This window comes from Gambusia affinis, linkage group LG21, assembly GCF_019740435.1.
Source record: "Gambusia affinis linkage group LG21, SWU_Gaff_1.0, whole genome shotgun sequence".
NCBI classification, from domain to species: domain Eukaryota; kingdom Metazoa; phylum Chordata; class Actinopteri; order Cyprinodontiformes; family Poeciliidae; genus Gambusia; species Gambusia affinis.
Window position 1 is genome coordinate 1,798,564 of NC_057888.1, and position 13,696 is coordinate 1,812,259.

Consider the following 13,696-nt stretch of genomic DNA (forward strand, 5'->3'; position numbering starts at 1 on the left):
ATCTCTGGTTTCATATGTTAGTGAAAATTTAATCACCAACACATCTCACTCTGAGAAATAAAATTAAAATATTGAGATAAACATCAATATTAATAGATTTGTGATGCATAAAATCATAATGTTTCTTTATTTGTATATTGATGTTCAAATAAACTATTTCCTGGCCCTGTTTTTTTAAGTTTTATCTTGTGAAGAACAATTATTACACTCATTTTAACATTAAATCTGCTTTAACCCTTTCATTCGTGGTCAGTGGAGAGCTATCTAAATCCATTGTCTTGTGGATTTTTATGTTATAAATGCACACAGACCACTGAAGTGGACACTAATACATTATAAAAAAACACCATCAACTACAGGCCATCAGCTGCAAATGCAAGAAATAATTTTTGTTAAATCTAATAAGGGTGACAGACAAATAAGAATGACCCAGTCCTTCCTTCTATTGTGGGCGACCCTTACAGGTAAAAAAAATATTGTGTATTGTGACATCAGAAAACCCCTAAAGAATAATACAAATGATTTATTTTTCAAATGACAACTTTGTATTTGGAGAAATTACAACTTATCACCTAAAAAAATAAAATAAAAAACTTTTTTTTTTTTACAAAATTTTTTTCCTACCATTTTTTATGCCTTAAGAAAATAAAAATAAAGTAAATAGTTTTGACACAAAGGATCATATTTCATGCATAAAATGGTTAATTAGAGGACTCGGGTCTTTGTTTGATATTTTTCCCTCATTTGTTGATTCTTTGACTGAGGTTTTTTAATATTTTGCAAACTTCCTCACAGAAATGTATAATTATAATAGTCTCAGGAAATGCCCTCTGAACCAGAGTGTCTGTTTTCTTTGCGTTCAGGTCTCTCCTCCTCATGGTTTTATTTTAACAGGTGGTTGGATTGTTCCCACCTGCAGGGCCTCAACCCAACCGTCTCCTAGCAACAGTGGTTAATGAAACTCAGCACCTTCCTGCTTCTTCTTTCAGTTCACCTTCATGCCCTGAACAGAGAGCTGCAGGATGATCTGTTGTTTCTACATGGAGGATCCATCATATCAGAGCTGATGAGGTCAGAGGTTAGAGATTATGATCCACCACAAGTAAGTCAACTTTATTTATTGATAAAATTGAACATTTAAATAAAAGTGACTCAACCTCCCCAAAGCTTTTTTCCCCTCTTGTTCTCGGTGAAGATGAACTCTTCTTCCTCATCTCCCTCCCTGCTCTGTTTTTGTTTTGTCTTCTATATTTTTGAAGCCTTTCTTTGCACATCATCTGAATTTACTAATTATGTCTCTGGTCAACTGGTCTCTTAATGCAATAGATCAAAGTTTCTCGATGAGAAAACTGGGCACAGGAGAGCTCTCCTGTCCTGTTTGTGGATTTTTGGCTTATCGATAAATTTGTGACAGACTTGACCGAACTAGCAAACACTAAGACTGTTAGTTGGACAGAAACACAAGTTGGATGTGAGTCTTGCTGAGACTCTCAGTCCAGCTGAGGGTCTCAAAACTCACTAACAGAATCGATCTTGGAGAAGTTTTCAGTTTCGGTTCTGTGGAGCGACCAAACTAATTTGTATAATTGGGAACTGAGACGTAACAGAGAGACTCTGGGGAAGATTTAAATTTATAATCTACTCGACCTCAAGCATTCTGTATCTGAATTGGTTTCCCTGTGTTGCCTTGGAAGGGCTGCACATTTCCAATCTCCTTGAAGACATGTAAACATAACGCTCCTAACGCCTCCACTTATCCATGCAGCTGTGGAGCTGAGCGTTCCCAAGGACCTGCATTGATAACAGCATCTTATCAGACTTCTGCTGAGCAACGCGGTTTCATGGCCCTGTGATGTCACCGCCTTCACTCATGTCTTTGCTTTGCCCTTTATTTTGTCTGAATGTTGCCCTGGACCCTAATGTGTCCTTTCCTCTTTTATATTTTATTTTGTTTGACACTGTGGAGTTCTCTCTTTTAACCCAGAAAATGAATCAAAACAAACTAGAAATCCAGAAAATAATCTTCCAGAACAGGAACACTGAGTTTTTATTATTTCTCAGAAATTGTGGAGTACTCATTACTTTTACAGATTTAGAAAGTCCAGAGAATACTTACTTACTTACTTACTTACTTACTTACTTACTTACTTACTTATTTACTTACTTACTTACTTACTTACTTACTTACTTACTTACTTACTTACTTACTTACTTACTTACTTACTTACTTACTTACTTACTTACTTACTTACTTACTTACTTACTTACTTACTTACTTACTTACTTACTTACTTACTTACTTACTTACTTACACTTATTTAGCAACACAGAACAGGGATTAGAACAAACTTAGAATCCAGAAAAACTACCTTAGCAACTAGTTTTTAGACTCCTATTCTTCCAAACCAGAAAGGAATTATGAGTAAGAAACTTACTTATACTAATCTACCAACCCTGAACAGGAGAATCTAGTTTACATACTTAGATCAACTTTAGATTATTTCTCTTCTTTTATTCTTTCCTTTGGTTTTTATTTCCTTTTAATTCCTGTAAAGCACTTAGTATTACCTTGTTGCTGAAAATGTGCTATATAAATAAAATTACCTTTAAAGCTGTGGAGCGTTTCACATTTCATTAATAAAGGAGGAATCTTATTTCATGTTCCCCACGTCTCAGATTGTGAAACTTAATCCAGTTTCTCCTCCTGTTGCAGATTTTCTCTACACAGAGGATGTCTGGATTTAACTTCTGTGTTTTTAACGTTTGTTTTTGTGGTTTGTTCGACGGTTCAGGTTAAAACAGGTGAGTTTGGAGGAGGAAGCTGCTTCTGTCCTCTTTTTGAAATGTCATGATAATTTGGACCTTTGTGTGGTAAACTGGTATCTAACAGAACAGGAAGTGTAGTTTTCTAAAATTTAATATTTTTATAAAAATATAAAATGATGCCCTTTCAGTGTGAATTAAATGTTTCTGTTGATCAAGAGGAACTGAAGGTCTTTTGTGTTTGTCCCTTTACAAAAGCAGCTGCAGCTCTGAATGAAACAAACAAACAAAAACTGTTTTGATGGAGCAGCTGGAGGATCATAGAGAACATTTATTGGTCCAGTTCTCTCCCTCCTTTTGGCCTCTTCTTTCATTTTAGACCATAAATGAACCATTTTGTAACCTTTACTTACAACATTAAAAATCATTTTAATTATCTTTGTTCTGAGATTTTTTTATGAATAGTAGAAATGATCATAGAAGATTTTAGATCCTCAGTTATGCTAACCTTCACCAGTATAAGGGAAGTAGAGAAACCAGTTTACCACACTGGTTCTGATGTGAAACCAGAGAATCATGAGAAGATAAAAACTCCAAATGTGAAATTTGAATACAGTTTTGCTTATGCAAATAACCCAGGCTGTGCACCAGTCTGCTGAAGGTTTCATTTTATGATTCACCAGCAGATTCTTTTCGACTCTCCAGTTAAAACTCTGTGAAGCCACAACAAACTCTGAGAACTGGTTAAAAATGATCCAGTTTATTTTAATCATCATGGCTTCCAGCTTCTGATAAACCCCCAAAAAATAATCCTCAGAAATGATTTGCAACAAAACCAGATTGTTGCTACTGAACCATGGACCTACTGGAAGCTTTTCACTGTAGACTCTCTGCTCTCAGCTCCTTTTGCTTGAATTACTGCATTAATGCAGCATGGCATGGAGGAGACCAGTCCAGGTAGTTTAAATATCTGCCTTCAGGTTTTCATCTTTCATCTTTTTGTCCATTTTCCAGCCAGCTGTTGGTTCCTTTAGCATTGTGGGTCGGTACTGAGTCCAACTGCAAAGTGAAATCAGCAGAAGGAAGCATGAAGTTCTCTAGAACGGCGGTTTTCAAAGTGTGAGGCGCGCCTCCCCTGGGGGGCGCCAGAGCACTTTAGGGGAGGCGCGGTGCGAGGGAAAAAGTAAACCGGAAAAGCTATCTGCTTGCTGTCTACTGATGTGAGAGAAACGTCTTTTACGCACAGATCAACTCTGTGGATTTAGGAAAAAGTTGATACTGTGGGGTGCGCGTGTGGAGCGGGGATCAGTGGAAATGTTTCCCACCTTAGAGGATATTTTGGCCAGTGATGTCAGTAACGTTTCTGACGTCGGACCACTTTTTTCCGTAACGAGTAATCTAACGCGTTGCTATTTCAAATCCAGTAGTCAGACTACAGTTACTTATCAAAATCATTTTTGCGTTACTGCGTTACTATCTTCTTTTGTTATTTAATCGTATTTCCTCTACGCGTCTTGTCGAGTGACCGACGTCTCTATGCAACAGAAATGTAAACAATGGAGGGAGATGCGCATTTTGTTGGTGGAAAAACTGGAACTATTTTCAGTTTCTGTCGCCAAGTCCGATTATTATAAGCGGCTTTGGGCTTCATCTTTTAAAAGTCGCTTGCAAGTTTAATGAGCGGCGGGTTGCGCCTTTTTGGGCTCGTTTTTGAACGTGAAGTTGCTCATTTGGGCTTGGAAATAAGCAGAGACTCAATAAATCCCAGAATTTGTCAGTCATTAAGCTAGTTTTAGTCAGTCTCTCCCTGTTCATCATTTCCCGGATGATCCGTCCCGCTGTGTCTTTGTTAATGTCAACTTAATTTATTACCTCTCAATGACATCGAGCTTCGCGTTGCGCTCCAGAAAACTAAAATATCGAAACCAATATGAACAGCGCAATAAACGTGAAAACAGCCACGAATAAACGTGTCCGTAGTTGGCAATAGTTATAATGGCAAGTTAGCACCGTTATAATTATTAATATTACGGTAAGTGTCGCAGCCATCTGAGCTGTGGAGCTGCAGGAGGAGCTCTGTGCGCTGCGACATCAAACTCAGGGGCGTAACGCAGAATCTGGAGGCTGGGGCGGGGGGCTTTAAAATCCTTCTTTGAGTTTTCCAGACAACAGTGGACCACACAAATTACTCATGTTTTTTATTTTTGTACTGTTTTTTGTACAATCTCCTCTTCAGTTCAACCTTATCAGTGGAGACACATTGTTAATGTTATCATTATAAAATAACTTCCAATTAAGTATTAGCAAAGATCAATGTGATTTTCACAGGAGGCAGAGCGTTGTTGTTAGCAGCTGCTGAAAGTAACTAAAAAGTTACTTTTAGTGTAACTTAGTTACTTTCCAAGTCAAGTAATCACTAATATAACTAAGTTACTTTTTCAAGGAGTGATCAGTAGTCCGATTAAAGTTACTTTTTCAAAGTAACTATGCCATCACTGGTTTTGGCCAGAGCGGGGGCTGAAGGCGGAGTTTTTACAACTCCACCCCCCTCCGCGGGGGGGGGGGGGGGGGGAGGCGCAGCAGGCATTGGGCTCCTTGGAGGGGGGCTCACCCTTTCATACTTTGAAAACCCCTGCTCTAGAATATTCTGGTGGATGACTGATAACGGAGCAGAACCTTCAGTCAGGGAGAAAAACTGCTGATCAGGGAAGAAAAATAAAAATGAAAGAGAGAACTCTGAACCTGTTTCAACTTTTACTAAAATCAGATGAAATTATTTGCAAATCGTTTAATGCAAAGTTTCATGAAACTCTGATGAAGACAAAATAAACATTAAATGATAAAACTGATGAACTTTCTTTCATTACATTAAAAACTCTTAATTATTTGTAGAAGTTATTCTGTTTCATTTTTGCTCATCTTGTTTATTTAGCGTTAGCTAAAACCAAACAAATAAAAAACAAAACACAGGTAACGTCTAAAACTATCGGACAAAATCTAGAAACACAAATCAAGATTTCAAAACTGGAAGTCAAAGATATTAAACACAAAGAGGTGAAGAAGGTGAACAAAGACAAAGATTAATTTTTTTAAATATTAAGATCTCTTCAGGTGAAGGTCCAATCAGATCTTCACCTGACCATAACATTCACTTTTCATTTATAATCAGTAAATATGTGGAAATATATAAACATTAGTTTAATAGTTTTAAGTGTTTTTTTTGCATTATTTATGCACTAATTAAAAAGATATGAGTAATCTCTGTGCAATCAAGAGAAACAAACAATTCATGCACATAAAATAACTGAATCAATGACGTTGATCCGTTCCAGTCATTTCCATAGATTCCAATTAAACACAGTCAAACAATTTATAAAAAAATCTGAGATATTTATTTATTTTTTTATATTCCTGCAGAAACTGAGATCTTCTGCGTTTTCATGCAGCGCTGCGTTTTACCGTGCAGCTTCCAAGGCAGCTCTGATGTGTTCATCCACTGGTTTCAGCTGAAAGCTGGACCACTTCGTGTCCACTCATACTATAATAATATGGACCAACTGGATCTCCAGAACCAGAACTTTAAGAACCGAACGTCCCTGTTCCAGGATCAGCTGTCCAGAGGAAACGCCTCCCTGCTGCTGACCGGAGTGAAGGTCGAAGATCAGAGCAGATACCGCTGTTACTGCGGCACCATCAGCGAAAGCAAGAACACATTTCTTCAGCTCAGTGTGGACGGTGACAACAACCGATATGTTTCCTGTCTCTGTGTCTGTTACTGTGGTCTGCAGCCACATTCTGACCTTTGCACTGTAAAACATTTGAACTGCATTTAGTTGGGTCAACTGTCTTCTTCTCCTTAAGTAAAATAAATTCAGTGAGTTTTAGATTTTGAACCTAAATGTCTAAATTTCAATTTCAAGTTAAATCATCTTCAAATGTTTTATGGTGCATGTTTTACTTCCTGTAACTTCCTGTAACTTCCTGTTGTTCTTGTTTGTAGCAAAAACACATTCCTTCATATCTGGATACCTTTTCTTTAAGGCAAGCTGTTATATAATAAATTCTGCATTTGTATTTATTACCTTTCCTTCTGCATGTTTGCATTTGAACCACAAAGTGTCAAAATGTGGCTCTATTTTTCAGAAATATTGTAAATGAATGTTAACTAATTACAATGTTTGTCCTGCAGCTCCAGTCTCTGACATCAGGATCCATCAGGATGGAAACAGGATCACCTGCAGCTCAGAGGGGATCTACCCTCAACCTGAACTCACCTGGTCCACTGAGCCTCCATCCAACACGACTCTGCAGAACAGAACCACAGTCCATCAGACTGAGGAGAAGCTTTATGACATCAGCAGCTCTCTGACGGTTCCAGATGAAGACAGTAATGTGACCCACAGCTGCACCATCAGAACCAGGAGGAACCAGAAGAGAATTACTACCAGGAGGTTCTGTAAGTATTTAGTCTCTTTAATAAAATTATTCATTGTTAGCTTTAATTTTAGATGAAGATTACTTTATAAAACTTTAACAAAATCCTTTCATGGTATCAAAACATGAGCTGGATTAAAACCTTTCACTCTAAACTTTATTCCACAACCTGTTTGCGTCCTTCAGCAGTGACCAGCGCCCCCTACAGGACAACAACCATCCACTGCTCTGACTCCAACCGGCCTGCAGCCAGCCTGCTCTGGAGGTTCAACAATCAGATCATCCTGAATCAGACGGAGCCCAGCGTTTCCCCCAGAGTCTCAGAGGCCTGGAGGAAACATGTGAAGGACGTGTCAAGGTCAGGAAGCCTGACCTTACAGGAAATGACATCACAGCAGGACGGGGTCTACACCTGCCAACTCAGTTACCACAACGAGACGTTTATTACAAAGACCTCTGTGAGGGTAAACCAAGGTGAGGTCAAAGGTCATGACAGTTAGAAAACTACAAACATTAAACTTTTAAATAAAAATATTAATTCAGGGAAACTTTCCTGTTTTGTATTTCAGAGAGTCGAGCCGTTAACAGCATCATCATCGCTGTGGTTGTCATTTTGATTATTTTGATTGTTGCGGTCATAATCTTATGGATGAAATGCTGTAAAAATGGTAAAATAACAAATTGATTGATTTCTGTTTTTTAATAATCTTATTATTAACATTATTTTTTCATCTCCACAGCAGGAGCAGCTCAAGCTGATCAGTGAGTAAAGATTTTACAAATTTATGATCAAATGATGGACAGTGATAATGATAATCTGTACAGTTATAAACATAAATATTTTCCTCTCAATCAACATGAACAACCATCAGCTCTAAAATAAAAAGCTGATATTGATCAGAGAATAATCTTTATGTTTTAATGTTAAATTTACAGAGACGTTGAACTTCAGACTCCTGAAAGTTCACATGAAGCTGCAGCTGAATGAAGAATCTGCAGCTCTGGATTTCAATAAGTGACGTTTTAAAACCAAGATTTATTTTAAACCATATCAGTATTAAACCGCTTTGGTTAAAAAAAAAAAAGATAAAACTTACAAAAGTAGAAAACAAATGTTATTTTGTTTTGATACCAGTTTGCTATGAAGTGAACTCAAACATCAGAAACATTTTCTACATTAATACATTATGCACTTTACTTTAGTCATTGCTCCAATCTGTGTAAATCTGGGACGTTCATTTTCTCCTTTGCTGAGATAATCTAGATCTCCTCAGGTTGTGGGACCAAAAGATGCTGATTTGAAAGAATTATTGATGCACAGCTGTTCTTCAGGCTGGCTGTTATAAAAATGAAGACGGTGTGTTTAAAAGATGGTGGAGCTGCTAAAAATGTATTAATATTATAATAAAAGTAGGACAGTATTTACTGGAGTAAAAGTCAAAAATAGTTCTTGAATCTAAAGGTATTTGGTGAAAAGTTTGGAATGATGAGAAACTGATCATAACTTATGATTTTAATTTGAGAATAAATATGAATAATTTCTGGTATTTTAAAAGACACAGTGAAAAAAAATATTTATTTAAAAATAAATTCACAGTAAAGAAAAATACATTTCCAAATATAACTGTGTTCACAACACAAGGCTTTTGATAATAATTTCAGTAGATAATAGGAAATGATGGCAGATTTTGTTTCCAGATCATTTAACTTAAACTTTAAGTGATTTAATGTTTTTGTTAAACCTTTAAAATACCAGCAGGCTGGACAGAGAAAATCAGCACCACTGAGTCCATTTGGTCTTCATCAGGTTTGGTTTTAGTTTAACTCTTTTTACACACGTTACACTAAAAGCTGTGAGGCATTAAACTTTATATTTACTGAGCACCTCTTTTAAAACAGCAGCCAGTTGAAATGATGTAAATATGATTGAAATGATGATGCAGCTCGTTGACCAGACTGGATTCTACACTAAAATCCTTTAAATGAACTAAATGCATTAAAATTCAGGACTTCTGAATGTGTGGAGGAAACACAAGGAAAAAACTCTGAATGTTTTATATTTTCTAATCCACGTTATAAACTCTCATATAGATTTATTATTTATTATTGCACAGAAAAGTCACAGTTTTTCCTTCATGCTTTCAGTTTCAGCTGAGTGAGCAGCAGAATGGAGTCTGCAGGTTTCATCATGTTCAGATTATTTCAAGCTCGTTCATGTTCTCATATTCAGAGAATCGGGTTGAACAGTCAGAACAGTTTTGCCCTTAAACGGCTTCATGATTAACTGATTCTGCTGCTGCAAACATACAGGAAACTATAAAACTTTATTCACTGATTTTTGTTTTTCTTTTTATGATCATATTTTTATACCTTAATCTCTAATAGACACTAATTATATCTGTTTTAAATGTGTAATTTACAACAATAAGTTTGTTTTTGTCTCATGTCAATGAAGCTGCTCACTGATCAACATTTTTAATTTGATCAAACTTTGTTTTTTGTCTGTATTTGGTGTTTCATCCAGGGTGTTAAAGGAAATCAGCTGATCAGTTTAGTTGTCTGTAAACACTTGAATCAAAAGCCTTAAAGTTTCCATACTATTAATGTTTAAGTATAAGTATTGAATATGTTTTGTTTTCCTGCATGTGAAATCTGATCTGTGTCTGATTTTCTCATCGTCTGATTTGTGTTTTCTTGTCTGATTATGAAACAAAAATATCTTTTGTTGTCCTGAAGGTGATGTTCAAGTGTCAACGCAGCAAAGGAACAAGCAAACGAAGCATGTAGCTTCACAAAAAAAATTAAAGTGTTAAAATGTAAAAATAAAACCCGAAGAACAACGTACCCTACAACATGGACAAACTGTCCCGAAACACAGATTTTCATGTAATTTCTGTACTGTATTCTTTTTTGTCTTCATTAAACTCTTTGATAATTTGCATTTATGATTCAGTTCTGGATTTTAAGAGAAGAACTGAAGTTCAGAACCAAAGTGTCTGAATCACAGGCTGCAATGTTGTGATTTAAACTACAGTTTCAATATAAATGTTGAAAATGTTGTTTTATTATGTAGATTTAAATAAAGTTTCTTTTTCATCATCTCTCCTGTTTTATTACAATGAATTATAAAAAAAAATGGCCCTTATTTTAAATACAGAGTAACATTTTATTTTATTTTTTACAAAGTAAAGCTGTAATGACTTCTGGTTATTTGAAGTTTAAATGGAAAAGTTGGAAATACTTTTGTTTTATAATCCATCCATCTATTTTCTGTTCACCCTTGTCCATAATGGAGTCAGGAGGGTTGCTGGTTCCTCTCCAGCTGCGTTCCAGGCAAGAGGCGGGGTCACGGGGTCACCCTGGACAGGTCACCAGTCTGTTGCAGTGTTTTATAATCCTGTATTTGTAATATGAAATGTTCCTTTAAATAAAGTTTATTTTTCTTCATTTCTGCTGTTTTATTCACAGTGATGAAAATAAAATTTTCAGTTTGATTTTGAAGTACAGACAGTAAGATTTAACTAACATAATCTAAATGTTTAAATCATTTTCCTTTTTCAAATTAACTTTAAAACATTTACATTTTGTCTTCTACCATCAACTAAACCTTAGAAACACATTTCTACTGCAGTTCAGTGATTCATTTATCAAAAAGAGACCAAATTTATTTTCTGCTCAGTTTGGAGCAGAAAATAAAGTTTCACTGAAGAAACACCAGGATTTACACTTTAATTCAAACAGATCATCTTATTTACGCTGCAGCATTTTCTTACTGCGACTCAGTTTCAGTCTGGAGAAACTCAGAGGAGAAAGACGGAGAATAAAAAGGTTTATTGAAATGCCTGAGTTAAAAACACGGAGCTGTGAGTTACAATGAGCTCAGATGAGGATTCCTGATGCTGGTTAGGAATGTCGATGCTGGAAGTCGGTGAAGGATGTTTGTCTGGGAGACAGGAGAGAGTTGGAGGTTTGTAATGAAATTCAGACAGAATCCAGAAATCATGCAGCTCTGATTTTTTTTCCTTTATGCATTTCTTCAAACATTTGATTCCAGTTCACAGCATGACAAGCATTCAGACAACAGGAGAGTCTCCTGGTCCAAACCAGCTGGCCTTTAAAGGATTGGCTCCGACCAGGACTAGATAAGGGGAGGAGACAACATTTACATTTCCAGATAGAGAAAAAAACATTTGTACTAAACTATATTCCTAGAAAAATATTTACATAATCACAACTAACAACTTTGAAACTAGGCTGCACAGTGGTGCAGTTGGTAGAGCTGTTGCCTTGCAGCAAGAAGGTCCTGGGTTCGATTCCCGGCCCGGGGTCTTTCTGCATGGAGTTTGCATGTTCTCCCTGTGCATGGTGGGTTCTCTCCGGGTTTTCCGGCTTCCTCCCACAGTCCAAAATCATGACTGTCAGGTTAATTGGTCTCTCTAAATCAGGGGTCCCCAAACTCGGTCCTCGAGGGCCGGCCTCCTGCATGTTTTAGTTCTCTCCTTGGTTTAACACACCTGAATCAGGTGATGGCTCATTGAAGGCCTAAGAAAAAAATGGACATGCTGAAAAGGTTGTTGGTGCCACCAGGGAGAGAACTAAAACATGCTGGATGTTGGCCCTCCAGGACCGAGTTTGGTGACCCCTGCTCTAAATTCTCCCTAGGTGTGAGTGTGTGAGTGAATGGTTGTGTGTCTCTGTGTTGCCCTGCGACAGACTGGTGACCTGTCCAGGGTGAACCCGCCTCTCACCTGGAACGCAGCTGGAGAGGAACCAGCAACCCTCCTGACCCCATTAGGGACAATGAACATGTAACAGTTATGGGCTAGGCAGCTAACTGCGGCTACCAAAGCAGCATCAGAAGAGTGTCCTTTTAGGAGCCCGAGGTGTGGAGAAAACAGGAAGCAGTGTTTTTAGTTTTGGTGAAGATATATATATTAAGTGATTTGTATAAAAACAACAATTACAGAAACACGATGAGACAAGACAATTGACTCAGAATAAATTAATTGCAAAATCATTAAGTTCAGAGTTCTTTTCCTTAGCTCGCCATCTTCAGTTCCTGATGAAGATCTGATCCAACAGGAAATAAAAAACCCGACCTAAAAGGTCAGAAAATCCATTAAGCATTTTATCAAAATAACAATTATGTACAAACATAATACAAAAAAAAAAATTAATTTAAGCATTTAGTTTGTGCAAATTAAACGTAACAATTAGATTTCTAATAATTAGACAAACATTTCAATAATTAGGTTAAATTAACCATAATTTAAATAAAGTAAAACAAAAAATATCAATCATGATTCAAGTTAATCAATTCAAAGTTAAAGTCAAAGTCAAAGTCAAAGTGCACTTCCAAAATATCAATCAAGGAAAATAATAAATTACTTCTCAAATACTCAAGCAGAGTGAGGGAAAGAAAAAAAAATAAGTAAATGCCTAAGTTTATTGCGCAATATCATATTTAAGTGTAGCTACATTCTGTTCTGATAAATTTTATTTTAAAACTTCATTGCCTCAGCATCAATATAAACGTGTCAGAACATACACAAAATTCAGCAACAGATTACCTTATCAAGAGAGTGGGCACGCCCAGCCACAATCAGCTGTGCCAGAACCCCGGCGACATCCAGGTAACAACGCCAATAATTCTAATAAAACAACGCTCCAATGAGCAATCAAACCAAAGTTTCACATGTAAAAGCAACACTGCTTTCAGATAATAAACTCACCAGGCAATCAAATCAGTGGGCTTAAAGATTTTGATAACTCCGTGAGGAAGATGCCAACAACAAGCCACAGCCACAGTGGAAACAGGTGAGGATCTTTAAACTGCCCGCTGGAGGCGTGGCTTTAAATAAGCTAGCGGAGTTTGGGGCAAACAGGAAGTGGGCCCGCAAAAATAAAAGTCCATTACTAATTGCAGGTTACAAACAGAAAATGGATGGATGGATGGATGGATGGAACTGTCCATCATTTGGTCATAAATGTGTAAAATCTTTACTCACTGATCAGCCTGAGCTCCTCCTGCTGATGAAGAAAAAATAATGTTAATAATAAGATTATTGAATACAGGGAATCAGTCTTCAGGCGATTTGTTATTTTATCATTTTTCCAGTAAATGATCAGAACCAGGAGATTCTTGTTTTTATTAGTAAACATTTACTGTCACTTTTATTTTATTATTTTTCTGATGTTGGCAGCAGATTATTGCTTTCAAAGTGAGGATGAAACAGGAAATGAAGTGAAAATATTAAGAGAAGAGATTCTCAGTTAAATACGATTAAATTTACAATAATAACCTCTGTCATTTCTGGTCATACTTTTGTGATAATTTCCTCACCAACAGGTGAGTTTATGATTTAGAAAACTAAAACATGAAGAACACACGTCCATGTTGGCAAAAAAATTATAATTTCTGTTTTTTTCTTGCTGCTGCTTTTAGGAAATGTAACTTTTCTCATTCAGAAAAACCCAGATGGACTCAGACTCCTGATAG